Consider the following 13,947-nt stretch of genomic DNA (forward strand, 5'->3'; position numbering starts at 1 on the left):
GAGAGTAAAATATTGTTGGTGTAAAAATGATTGGTTATATCTGCAATTTGATCAGTTCCGTGTTGGTTAATAACCACTTCTTTTTGTTCACAGTTACACTTGCTACATTTAGTTCCCATTTTTTTTTTTCTTTTTTTTTTACCACACGAAGAACACGGCTTTAGTATCACTTATTACTTTTAATTATATACGTTCCTACTCGATGCGCGGAGGCACACAAGAATCCGCCTCCTCAGCATAATTCGCCCGTCATTCGACACCCGGCGACGGCCAGGCGCCGAGTTCGCTAGGCAGGGTCGCCATGAGGTGTGCGGGGATCGGGGAGTATTGAAAGGAAAACACGTCTACTATGTTTAAGGTTTACTCGTAGACTATCTTAGAGCTATCCTACACCACAGAACTTTCTAATTTTCTTTCTTTTCAATTTTTCGTCTCCTCCTCTTTCTTTTCTACCTCTTTCTTTTCGACCTCTTTCTTTTCTACGTCTTTCTTTTCTACGTGTTTTTTTTCTACGTCTTTCTTTCCTACCTCTTTCTTTTCTACTTCTATCTTGTCTACCTCTTTCTTGTCTACCTCTTTCTTGTCTACTTCATTCTTGTCTACCTCTTTTTTGTCTACCTCTTTCGGTTCTACCTCTTTCTTTTCTACCTCTTTCTTTTCTACCTCTTTTTTGTCTACCTCTTTCTTGTCTACTTCTTTCTTGTCTACCTCTTTTTTGTCTACCTCTTTCTTGTCTACCTCTTTCTTGTCTACTTCATTCTTGTCTACCTCTTTTTTGTCTACCTCTTTTGTTTCTACCTCTTTCTTTTCTACCTCTTTCTTCTCTACCTCTTTCTTCTCCGTTTCTTTCTTAGGGCAATCCTCTAAGCGCATGCATTGCTTAGTAACAGTTTCCCGCACAGTTGGGGGGTTGCAATAGCAACTTGAGTAGTCACAAATCTTGCCGCGAGTATCAGTTACCGGGTCGGGGTTGTCGCAGGTTGCTTCCGGTGTCAAGTAACCACATCCGGTTGTGTAAGCGTGGGTACCTACCTCACATTCCTTGTAACCTAGAAGCAATGATATTTCATTAGTATTTTATTTATCAAACTTAAGATACCTACCGAATATTTTGTATAATATTGAAACTAAAATATAGCAGTCTGAACTGTACATTAACAATAATAGGATAATATGGCGATTTTTCGTTTTCGGGATAAAATGTATCCTATATTTATTAAGATGATTATGATAAGGATGCAAACTATTCTATGCCAAATATATCTAATTTAAAAAAAATGTATTGAAAACTTTAGAACCAGCGAGATTCGTAAGTGAATCTCAGTCATAGAATGGACAGTTCAGTTAAACACAAAAACCTGGGTGGTTATTCTAAGACAAAAAAAAATTCACCAGTTCAGAAGGAAGTAATAAGTAACTTAGTTATAGCTATATTTATAAAAAGCTTTAAAAATAACTTACATCTTCCAAGAATATATCTACAGCCTCTCGGATATGTTTTTGTATCGGCCAAGGATAATCCCACCAGACCGATGAAACACAAAGCAATCAGAAACTTCATTATGACAGAGGGATATTTATATTGTCCGTACTATACAAGAGTCTTGTTTGGTGTCCCAAGATGCTTTGGTCATTTTGCCTTAAATATATTGCCTTGATGATAATAAGATGACATCACTCGTCTATAATATCAACAATATATCAACATATTTAACTATGTAGTTGATCGGCCACAGCTTCACTCGGGTGGCTTGATGATTCCTATCATGCAATGCTATTTTCTACTTTTTAACGTGCTATCAGCACTTAGCTGAAGAAAACTTATTCAGTCTTGCGTGTGATTCTGTGCCAGTATTACATTGTTAAATAAGTATCAAACAATGCCCACAACTTCAGTAGCGTTTTTAAAAATCCCGAGAGAACTCCTTAGTTTTTCGGGATAAAAGTAACCTAAGTTCATTTCCGAGAGATTACCTCTGTATAAAAATTTCGTCAATATCGGAAAAACAGATAGGATGTGAAAAGGTAGCAAACAGATAGACAGAGACACTTTCACTTTACAATAATTATCATGGATGGACAAAAAATCTCAAATATTGTTTTATTCAAAGTCATGAATGCGACGGGTTTGGCCATAGTCCACCAGAATGACCAAATGATTCGCATTTGGTCATTGACAGAATTCAAACACCTTTGAGAACATTTTCGAGAACTCTCAATCATGCAGATTTTCTCACAATGTTTTGAAGTGATAAAACGCACATAAAATCCAAAATGTTAGAGGTCCCCGGGAATCAAACTCCGGACCCCGAATTGAAGGCCGACTTTTTAACCACTAGGCTGTCACTTTTTCTGATTCACCAGCATTTTCTGATACCAGAGAATATCCAATAGTACAGGCTAAACTAAAATAACAGCCCAAAAATTAATATATGGTTGTCCCTTTCCTTTATAGGCAAGCGCGCTCCATCTTAGATGATCTTAGGCTGCATCCTTGCTGCATCATCACTAATCGCTAGCGAGTCTGATTGCAGCCAAGCGCTAGTCTATATAATTAAAAAAAAAACCCTTCCAGCAATACATTTAGGCGTGTCAATTTAGTTTAGTCACACTCTACATAACATTCTATGAGAATTGTGGAAAATAAAACAAACACCCCTAATATTTTATTTATTTAGGAAAATTCTTCATCAAGCTGTCACGCAAATGCAGCGTCGTGACGGGGTGACGTTTGACATGCCCCGGAATAATAATGTCATCAAAGGTTTATTTCTTTATTCTTTTATTTGACACTTTTAATAGCAATATGATGACACTCAACCTGTTCTCAGCTGTACTTATGACATTTAGCAACCTACCTGGCATTGTAAGTATTAACAGGGTTCTCTCTGTCACTTACTCCATACAATCGTACTCCCAATTTCATTTGAATATTAAGCAACCAAAGTCCATGTTTTGCAGGCATATTCTACAAACTAATATCTGTGCCTGTGGTGTTTTAAATTTTTCTAAAAATATGTAGTTTTAAAATTACAGAGGCTCAAAGATTTGTATGTGGATTTTTAAGACCGCGTAACTTTGAAACCGATTATTTTAACGGAAATCTGGAAAACCACAGGCATAGATATTAGTTCTCGGAACGTTCCTACATAATTCCATTGGGTATTGGTTAGTATTCCAATAAGAGACGAACTACGTTTGTGTGGAGTGAGTGACGGAGAGACCCCTCTTAAGCGCTTTGACTGTAGTCTTATAAGTGGAAGGTGCTAGGTTCTTCAATTCCTGTCAATTTGGTTAATTTCTAAATTCTTTTTGGTCTGGTCTATTGGAAGGCTTTGACTGTTGTAAGCTGTCAAACTGTAAAAGGTGTGGAAATTATCACAAAATCGCGCTTATGCGCGTAAACTACCTGTTACAGTACTATATATTGAAATCCATACTATATTATGAACTAGCTGATGCCCGCGACTTCGTTCGCGTGGATGTAGGTTTTTTAAAGTTCCCGTAGGAACTCTTTGATTATTCGGGATAAAAAGTAGCCTATGTGCTAATCCAGGGTATAATCTATCTCCATTCTAAATTTCAGCCCAATCCGTCCAGTAGTTTTTGCGTGAAGGAGTAACAAACATACACTCACACACATACAAACTTTGTCCTTTATAATATTAGTGTGATGCGAAAGAGTGTCTGTCTGTCTGTCTGCTAGCTTTACTCGGCCCAACAATTTAACCGATTTTGATAAAATTTGGTACATTAGCTTACATCTTGGCGAAGGACTTAGGCAACCTTTTTTAAAGAGTTCCCACGGGATTTTTAAAGGTCCATCCGTTTAACCGTCATACCGTAATCCGTTAATCCGTTTAACGTTGAAATTTGGTAGAGAGGTAGCTTGCATCCCGGAAATTGATAAAGGCAACTTTATATCCCGGAAAATCAAAGAGTTCGCACGGGATTTTTCAAAAACTTAAATCCACGCGGACGAAGTCGCGAGCACCATCTAGTGTTATAATAAAGAAAGGTGTAAGTAATTAATTGAAAAAAAATGCATTCATCTTTATTGACGTTTACAATACAAACAGTGAAAAATACTTTGGTACATTTTTCACAAGGGATAGTTAACCTAAATCATATTATTTTTTGAATATATTTTTTAATTTTTGGTTTCCTCTTTCTTTTCTACATCTTTCTTCTCCTCCTCTTTCCTTTCTACATCTATCTTTTCCTCCTCTTTCTTAGGGCATTCCTCCAAACGCACGCATTTCCTAGATGCAGTATCCCGTACAGTGGGGGGGTCGCAGTAGCACGCGGTGAAGTCACAGATATGTCCGTGGGTTTCGGCTACCGGGTTGGGGTTGTCGCAGGTCGCTTCCGGTGTTTTGAAACCACACCCGGTTGTGTAGGCGTGGGTGCCTTCTTCACAAGGACGATGGCCTGGAATAAAGAATAATACTTTTAAATAAAGTAAATTATTTTTAACAACTAGCCGATGCCCGCGACTTCGCCCGCGTGGATTTAGGTTTTTTGAAATCCCGTGGGAACTCTTTGATTTTCCGGGATAAAAGTAGCCTATGTGCTAATCCAGGATATTATCTATGTCCATTCCACAGCCAAATCCATCCAATAGTTTTTGCGTGAAGGAGTAACAAACATACACACACACACACACACACACGTACAAACTTTCGCCTTTATAATATTAGTGTGATAACGAATAGGCGGGGGACGCCTGCACACCGTCACGTCACACGCGCTATCCCGCACTGGGTTAGCACGGGGGCTGTGCGGGTGTGCGGGGCGTCCGCACTCCGATTGCCATCTCGTCCTGTCACATACTCTACCTAGAAGTGATATATTATGACGTATTGTGTAGGTAATAATTAAACTCGAACATAGCCCATAACCTAATTTATAATATATGATCAAACGAACTTGCAAAGTGAAGTTCGATCGATATTATATGAGTACGCTTCATTCGAAGATATAATTAACAAAATGGTAAATGATACAAAATGGTAGTACCTTTACCTTGCAGGCAACACTTCGCACTTTTAGAAAAGAGAAAGTCAATTTATTTTATCTCTTGTGGGTAGGTTCTGTGACGGTTCGTCATTTCTTTAGAGTAAGTAAATAACTACCAGGAACAAAATTTTCCTGATAAGGGTTTGGGTTCGGGAGGGTGTATATATCTTCGAATGAAGCGTACTCATATAATATCGATCGAACTTCACTTTGCAAGTTCGTTTGATCATATATTATATTTCGTCGCTTCATTCTTCAGATATAATTAACAAAATGGTAGATGTTTAGAGAGGAAAATTTTGCATACTTAAAAGTGAAAAATAGACAGCCAAACAGTAAACAGTGTTTAGCCAAACAAATCACATTTTATATTAGGTAACAAAATAAATCTTACACATTTATTTGATAGGTATACAAAGAAAGGTAAGTTTTTAAACCAACTAGGTAAATAAGTCATTACTTATTAGATATTCTATATTGTAGTCAATACCTGTCCCTAGGAAAACCTAATCACGTTTCCCTAGGTAATAAAATAGACTTGGCCAAGATACCGTCATCTAATACTCTGCGATGGTAAAATTTGGCAAAGGACAGTGAGCTGCTTGTCCAACTGACAGTTTTCCTAATGGTATCCACCGAAATACCGGAGGCGCGCGGCGCGGATGTGGCAGCCTGGCGCATGCTGTGCGCGCTGACCACCGACACAAACACGCCACTTTCGTCCAACACTTGTTTAATCCACCTGCTGATGGTTTGGGCGGTCGCGGGCCTGAACGGTCGTTTGAATGTTAATACCAGGTTATTCGAAGTTACTGATCTAATCTTCTTGGTGAGGATTAAATAGTCCTCTATGACGGTAGCGGGACAAATTACCTATTCTCATTAAAATAAGGTAAAAACAATACCGGCTGCTCACGTCCAGCTGCGGAAGTTTTAATTACGTCTGATATCCCGATTACGATTAATTACGATTAACGCCCGTGAGACCTAAGTACTTATCAATATATTATCCAATTTTATTAGCGAAAGAGTTTGTCCTCGATGTGCTGTGCACAGAGCAAATATCAATTTTTCGGTGATTTTCTCTAACGAAATATTGGGTATCCAATTGGCGATATTTAATACTAACTGTGGGTCTCAAGTGGATGAATACTTCGATGTGGCTGGTCTTAACTTATAGGCACCTTTAAGTAATCGTTTCCCCATCGCTGGTAATTAAATCACTAGGTACCTAAAGTAAAGACCGTGCGGAACGGTGGGTGCAGGGAGCAGTATGCGGCACCTTTATTAAATTGTTCAGTTAAAAATATCATTATAGACGAAAGTGAACACTTGTAGGGGTCGAGTTTATTACCGAGACAGAACTGCCACCATAATTTATAGGTCCCGCTGTATTGATCTAAAGTATTTTTAGATAAGGATGCCATGATTAAGTCAAGTGCCTGTTTTCGCAATAAGCTCCCCAGCCTGCCCCGGATGCGTCTCTGAAAATTTCCAAATCAAAATTAGGAATCATAAGTGTATTTGATGTGGTAGGAATGTTATTCGACCGCTACATCAAATCTGGCAAGATATCCACGTTGGGTTTTAAATCTTACATCGTAACTTTTGTGCTTATTAAGAACCAGGCATTTCAGTCTTTCTAATTTCTTCGTCTATAACCATGTCTATAACCAGCCATATCTTGCAGCTGGGCAGACTGAGGTGAGAACACCTATTAGTTGAGCGAAATCCCTAATAGTACCATTCGGTAGGTATAAAATTTGTTAAGCACTTTAACAAACATCCCAGACAAACTAAACAAACAAAGGCATTTCATGGTATTTATTGTAATATAAAGTGATGTTATTATGTTTTTTTTTTTTTTTTTTTTTTTTTTAATCAAATAAATGGATTTTTACCAAAACTGTACAAATAGATTTGTTATAGAACCTAGTTTATTTTCACAAAAAATTTTGATTGAACTTATGCTTTATTCAATAAAACCAATCGTGTTATTAATATGATTCGTAAAACTAGGTACGGGAGATTGATCACTACAAAATAAATAAAATAGTTTATGTAAACATGATACATTAAATGTTGAGACGAAAGATTGATTTATTTTTAAACATGTATTCAATTACGTGAAAGTCTTTTCTATGATGGTAAAGTAGTTTGAAATCTTAGATTTCTTGGTTTTAGTGGAAGCTTACCCTTAACTAGGTTCAGAATATTGTTTCGCTTATCTGAGGGAAGCGATATTGATCTATCAACTGTGTTGTACATAAACCCTAAAACCCTGTTGAGGGTGTAAATTACTTTTATCGTAATTAATTACGAAACCTAAACAATTTAGTAACCTTACAGTTTCGTTTACGTTTCTAAGACATTTGTCAAAGCTGTCCACGATGCACAAAATGTCGTCTAAATACACGACTGATTGAAATGCGATATATCCGCATACCTTAGATAACTAACTACCTCCTTCATTATTAATTTTGTAAACGTCCGTCGGGCGGAACATAGACCATAAGGCCGTTTTTCCCACTAGACACGGTACCACATTTTTCCGGTCTGCTTGTGTCAGTGTCAATGTCATTTTTGTTCTCGTTTGTCGTGCGGTGCGGTGTCGTTCAGTGGGTAAACGGTAGAATGAATGAATAGCACTGTATGGCATAGAAATGTATGGCACTCGGAGTCGTCACAGTATTATGTCGTGCCGTGCGGTGTGCACTGTGCAGTGGACAAACGGCGTAAGGCATCACATTTAACTCGTAAGTTAGGTATTATTTGTGCATTTCCGTTTTCGAATTGAAATCGTAAATATTTACGTTGGGCACACGTTACTGGGACCAGTAAGTAGGACTCTTTAAGATCTATGGTGGCCATGAAGTCGTTTTTTGGTATCATTTTTGATGCCGTTCTATGATCTTCCATCTTAAAATGAGAATTGGAAACGTATTAATTTAACTGTCAAAGATTGAGAATAAACCTATGGCCGCCGTTAGATTTCTGAAGCTAAAAAGGTGTTAGAAATAAACTGATCTTTTTGAGGTTTACACTTTCTAATAGCTCCTAATTCTAATAATTTCATAATGGCCAATGCCATTTCCCGTTTTTCTCCAATTGAGAAGGTATTATGAGGGATATTATATTGCACTACTTTATGAGTGAATGGTAGGTAGGTATACCGTAACCGTTGCGAACCCAATCTAAAACTACAGAATTTTTAGTAATCCTAAGCCCACAATTATTGTAATGCTGCAGTTTGCCAGCGTGTACCTGTGTTAGCGCCGCGTTGGGGCGCGCCTGTTGGTGGCGTTCGTCGCGCTTGGAGACAAAGATGAGTTCCGCGTTGACGGTGGCGGCGCGCGCGGCGGCGTCATCGGCCGTGCGCGGCGGTACTGGGTTCGGACTTCGATGTCGAAGTTTTCCCTTTTTTGATTTGGAGTCCCTGTTTCTCAATGGCCTTTGAGGCTTTTATTTTTTCTAGGTACTTAAGTGTATTTCCGAAAGGAGTTACAGATATTGGTCCTGAATTACAGATAAAAAGGATTTATCTAGTCCCGGGGTGATCAGCTTCGATCTTACTTGTCTCAGTAAAGTGAAGATCGGTAAGTATTCGGCAGCTATCCGATAAAAATTTTAAACGCTTGTACCTTGTCACCATCGGTCAATAACAAGGTCATCGCTTTATTTATGGCCGTTATACCTAGGCCCAGCTGATCCTGCCTCGACTGAAGCTTTCTGTCTCGGGCCCTTGCAATATCCGCGACAGCGGCAGACATATCTGAATTTAAATTCGGAGCTTTTAACAGTTTACTATTTTTTGGAGTCACGTACTTTAAAATTGGGAGCCATCGCTGCGCCAATTTACCATGAATGTTGGGACTATAAGCCGGTATATCGTCCGCTGCGTCCCCCAAAGCATGTTATAATTCCGGCTCGAGTTCCGGCACCGACCGGCTCGCTGCATGCGTCTTGTGACGACGACGGAACAATTTCATCCACAGCTACGCAAGCTGACGGAGGCGGAGCCTTTGGCTGTTGTGGTGACCGCGGCGATGGCGTTGGCGAACGAGATAACAGGGGCGGTGCGTTATTCTTTTTATTTGACCCTTGTGTTCCGTTTTTTAAAACGAGAAAACGGTGTTAAAAGTTTAAATTTTGACGGTAGTTTGAAATAATATTTTAGCAATAAATCTTCTGAATTAAACATTCAGGAACGAAAACGAGAAAACGGTGTTAAAAGTTAAGGGTAGTTTGAAATAATATTTTAGCAATGAATCTACCGAATTAATTATTCGGGAACAAAGGGTGTTATTGGCATCCGCTGAACCATCGTGTTAACCCGCAGTTAACCGCCAGGTCAGCCTACAGATACCTTCACTTGTCCGGTTAAGTCGACCGGCGCTAAACCCTTGGGTTGATTTTTTAGTGTCATGCTTGTCCTTCGTGTTAACCCTCAGTTAACCGCCAGGAAAGCCTGCCTGACACTTTACGCACGCCATGGAATTACACACTGTAACGCATTGTTAAAGTACTTACCCATATTGTCCTCGGAATCCGACGATGAGTACACAAATAATCGCCTATGAGTACACAATTAATCGCCTATGTTTTCTCTCACTTTTCCTCTTAATTTTTTCACTACGATATTTAATTTATTCTTCGTTTTTTCACTATGATATTTAATTTATTCTTTTAATTTGAAGCGTGCGCTTGTTGCCTCGCACGGAAAAAGAATGACGAACCGTCACAGAACCTACCCACAAGAGATAAAATAAATTGACTTTCTCTTTTCTAAAAGTGCGAAGTGTTGCCTGCAAGGTAAAGGTACTACCATTTTGTATCATTTACCATTTTGTTAATTATATCTGAAGAATGAAGCGACGAAATATAATTCATATCAACTATTCTCGTATTCTATTGTATATTGGCGTCACTCAGAAAAGCAGGTATTATTTTAATATTTTTATCGAATTATTGGAATGTCCTCTCCAAAACCAACACAAAATAAACACAAGTTTAATGTGCAAGGTTATCCGAGAGTTTTAATCTAAACAAACTAATGCCAAAATAAATAATTTAATTAGAGCGTGATTGCTATCACAACATCTAATTATCCAGTTCACAACCCAAATACGGAAAATATGCGATATCGCCCCGAATCTCGGAAGGAGACTGAACTAAAACATTCAAAACACCCGTATTTATGCAAGTTCAATCTTGTTGGCCTCCTAGTAACAGATTGTATGACATCGAATGAGCCAAATATCGATTTTACCAAACTACCTTCATCAGCTAAATTAATAATTTTATATTATTTTTGACAACTCAAATCAACTTTTTAAAAATAACCTTACAGTTCGGCCGTCCTGAATTTAACACGCCCTCGTGTTTCTAAATAATCTTGTCATGTCAGTCGCGGGCTTCCTTGCCCTAAGTCAAATCCAAATCATGGGCTATCCTGCCCTCCGTCAAATCATTAAAACCTACCCTTGAACTGCCGAACTCTCAGTTTTAATATCAAGTCAACAATAAATCCAAACGACTAACTTCTCATTCGATGTATACAAAATCTGAACCACTTATTGCAAATTACTTTCCACTTCACAAAAAACTAAATTATTAAAAAAAAAACTAAAAATTTTAATCACCAAATCAAACTCAATAAAAATTTTAATCAAATGTGGGTTGTTTACAAAAAGATACCAAAGCGAAATTAAGACAACGTGAGACACGTCCCGCTTCTGAATTATTGGCGTCACTCAGAAAAGCAGGTATTATTTTAATATTTTTATCGAATTATTGGAATGTCCTCTCCAAAACCAACACAAAATAAACACAAGTTTAATGTGCAAGGTTATCCGAGAGTTTTAATCTAAACAAACTAATGCCAAAATAAATAATTTAACTAGAGCGTGATTGCTATCACAACATCTAATTATCCAGTTCACAACCCAAATACGGAAAATATGCGATATCGCCCCGAATCTCGGAAGGAGACTGAACTAAAACATTCAAAACACCCGTATTTATGCAAGTTCAATCTTGTTGGCCTCCTAGTAACAGATTGTATGACATCGAATGAGCCAAATATCGATTTTACCAAACTACCTTCATCAGCTAAATTAATAATTTTATATTATTTTTGACAACTCAAATCAACTTTTTAAAAATAACCTTACATGTATTACGCCTAAATTCAGGGAGTTCTGTATATACATATAGGTAGCAACTGAATTACTGCCTGGTGAATTTACTATTCTCAAATAATTATGACCGATCACAAAACAGAATATTAGACGATTGTATAGATTACTAGCCGATGCCCGCGACTTCGCCCGCCTGGATTAAGGTTTCTTGAAATCCCGTGAGAACTCTTTGATTTTCCGGGATAAAAAGTATATAGCCTATGTGCAAATCCAGGATATTATCTATGTCCATTCCACAGCCAAATCCATCCAATTTTTGCGTGAAGGAGTAACAAACATACATACACACACACACATACACACAAACTTTCGCTTTTATAATATTAGTGTGAAATGTGATATTTCACACTAGCGACCTGCCCCGGCTTCGCACGGGTGCAATTTGAATTCTAGCCTCATAATTAGTATCGTTAGGTATATAAACACACCATTATTAACCCCCGACCCAAAAAGAGGAGTGTCATAAGTTTGACGTGTGTATCTGTGTATCTGTCTGTGGCATCGTAGCTCCTAAACTAATGACCCGATTTTGATTTAGTGTTTTTTGGCTCGATCGAGAGTGTTCTTAGCTATAATCCAAGAAAATCGGTTCAACCGTTTGAAAGTTATCAGCTCTTTTCTAGTTACTGTAACCTTCACTTGTCCGGGGTGTTATAAATTTTTAATTTGCACTTGTATTACTACAATCCAGGTTATTAACATTTTTACTAACTCGTGGAAGATATCCATGCCATATAATAATCAACATACCATTTAGATAATTAGGTATATTTACCAAACTTTTTATATTGAATACAAACTTATCTAATAAGCAAGTGGCCTTTTCAACTTGTAATCTATCACTATGTGATAAAGTTATTTTTATATGTAAAAGCATAATATTATTCTAATCAATTTAAGAAGAATGTTTTTAAATAGATAATAATGTAGTTAAGTACTTACAATTATAAAGCAAGCAGGCTTTTATTAAGTAAAAAATATATTGATAAATAAATCTAGTATCAAAACCAAAATTAGTGCTATTTTTAGGGTTCCATACCTCAAAAGGAAAAACCGAACCCTTATAGGATCACTTTGTTGACTGTCTGTCTGTCTGCCTGTTTGCCTGTTTGTCTGTGCGTCGTATCTGTCAAAAAACCTATAGGGTACTTCCCGTTGACCTAGAATCATGAAATTTCGCAGGTAGGTAGATCTTATAGCACAAGTACAGGAATAAATCTGAAAACCGCGAATTTGTGGTAACATCATTTAAAAAAAATTTGAATGTGTTACAATTTTCAAAGTAAGATAACTATACCAAATGAGGTTATGAAAGGGCTTTACGTATACCTACATTCTAAAAAAGATTTTTATTTATTTTTAAGCATAATAGTTTTTGATTTGTCGTGCAAAATGTTGGAAAAAAATACCCGAGTACGGAACCCTCAGTGCGCGAGTCTGACTCGCATTTGGCCGGTTTTTCATTTGATATCCCACCCAATACTGAAATCTCAGTTTTTGGGTGTGTAACATCCATCAAATTTTTTTTTTTCGTAATAATAATTAGCCTATCCTCCTATCCTATATCACCTGGACCATAATAAAGAATTGATTGACATTTGACACCTAATTCATCAAAATTGGCTTAGTAGTCGAGGCGATACGGTGAAATATACGTAAACACAAATATTTTAGACTAGATGATGCCCGCGACTTCGTCCGCGTGGATTTAAGTTTTTTGAAATCCCGTGGGAACTCTTTAATTTTCCGGGATAAAAAGTAGCCTATGTGCTAATCCTGGATATTATCTATCTCCATTCCAAATTTCAGCCAAATCCGTCCAGTAGTTTTTGCGTGAAGGAGTAACAAACATACACACACACACACACATACAAACTTTCACCTTTATAATATTAGTGTGACTACTGAAATCATAACCCTTCCTTTTTGATGTGACCGAGCAAGTGGCCGAGTTAAAAAAGTTCCACCAATAAAGTTAACTATTTCAATAATACTTACATTGCCCATTAACATAGATACAGCCTCTTGGATACGGCACTCTATTGGCCAAGGATAACCCGACCAAAGCGACGAAACACAAAGCGATCAGCAACTTCATAATGACAGAGGTATATTTAATTTGTCCGTCTTATACAAGAGTGTTGTATGGTGTCCGAAGATCCACTGGTCATCTAGCCTTAAATAGATTGTTTTAATGCTCTTTAAATTGTGATGACGTCAATTATTGATATCAGTAATATGTACCTACTTAAGTTAAAGCTGGCCACAAAAATTGTGGAATTCCGCCGAGGAAATCCGCGATATATTCCGCGAGAAATTCCGCAATGATTGCACAATAAACTCACGGCCGAAATCCATATTACTAATATTATAAATGCGAAAGTGGGTCTGTGTATCTGCTAGTTTTTACGGCCCATCTGTTAAAGTTAGTACAAAGGTAGCTTGTTTAGTTATTACTTCAAGCTTACTACCAAAACTGAATGTCCAAAATAATACTTACCAGGAAACAAAATGTTTTTTTTTTTACGAGAGGGTTCTCTAACGACTTCGGCTATGGTATTTTTTTTTCAAAACGCGTTCCAAATTTTATAGATCCTCCTTGTGTAGGGTTTCTCGCTCTTGAAAATTTCTGGCTATGGCCTTGTCTCTACCTTTAAATAGTTCTTGTATAAAGGGGTATCTATTTTGGCCCAGAAAATAATTACCCATCACTACCCATATGCAAAAG

The 13,947-nt window shown here is 37.5% G+C and overlaps 1 pseudogene; it reads right to left on the minus strand.

Annotated features, from left to right (window-relative positions):
- Positions 1–420: 420 nt before the first annotated feature.
- Positions 421–13,402, minus strand: LOC123877113 (annotated as a pseudogene).
- Between the last annotated feature and the right edge of the window lie 545 nt (positions 13,403–13,947).

This window comes from Maniola jurtina, chromosome 22, assembly GCF_905333055.1.
Source record: "Maniola jurtina chromosome 22, ilManJurt1.1, whole genome shotgun sequence".
Lineage (NCBI taxonomy): Eukaryota > Metazoa > Arthropoda > Insecta > Lepidoptera > Nymphalidae > Maniola > Maniola jurtina.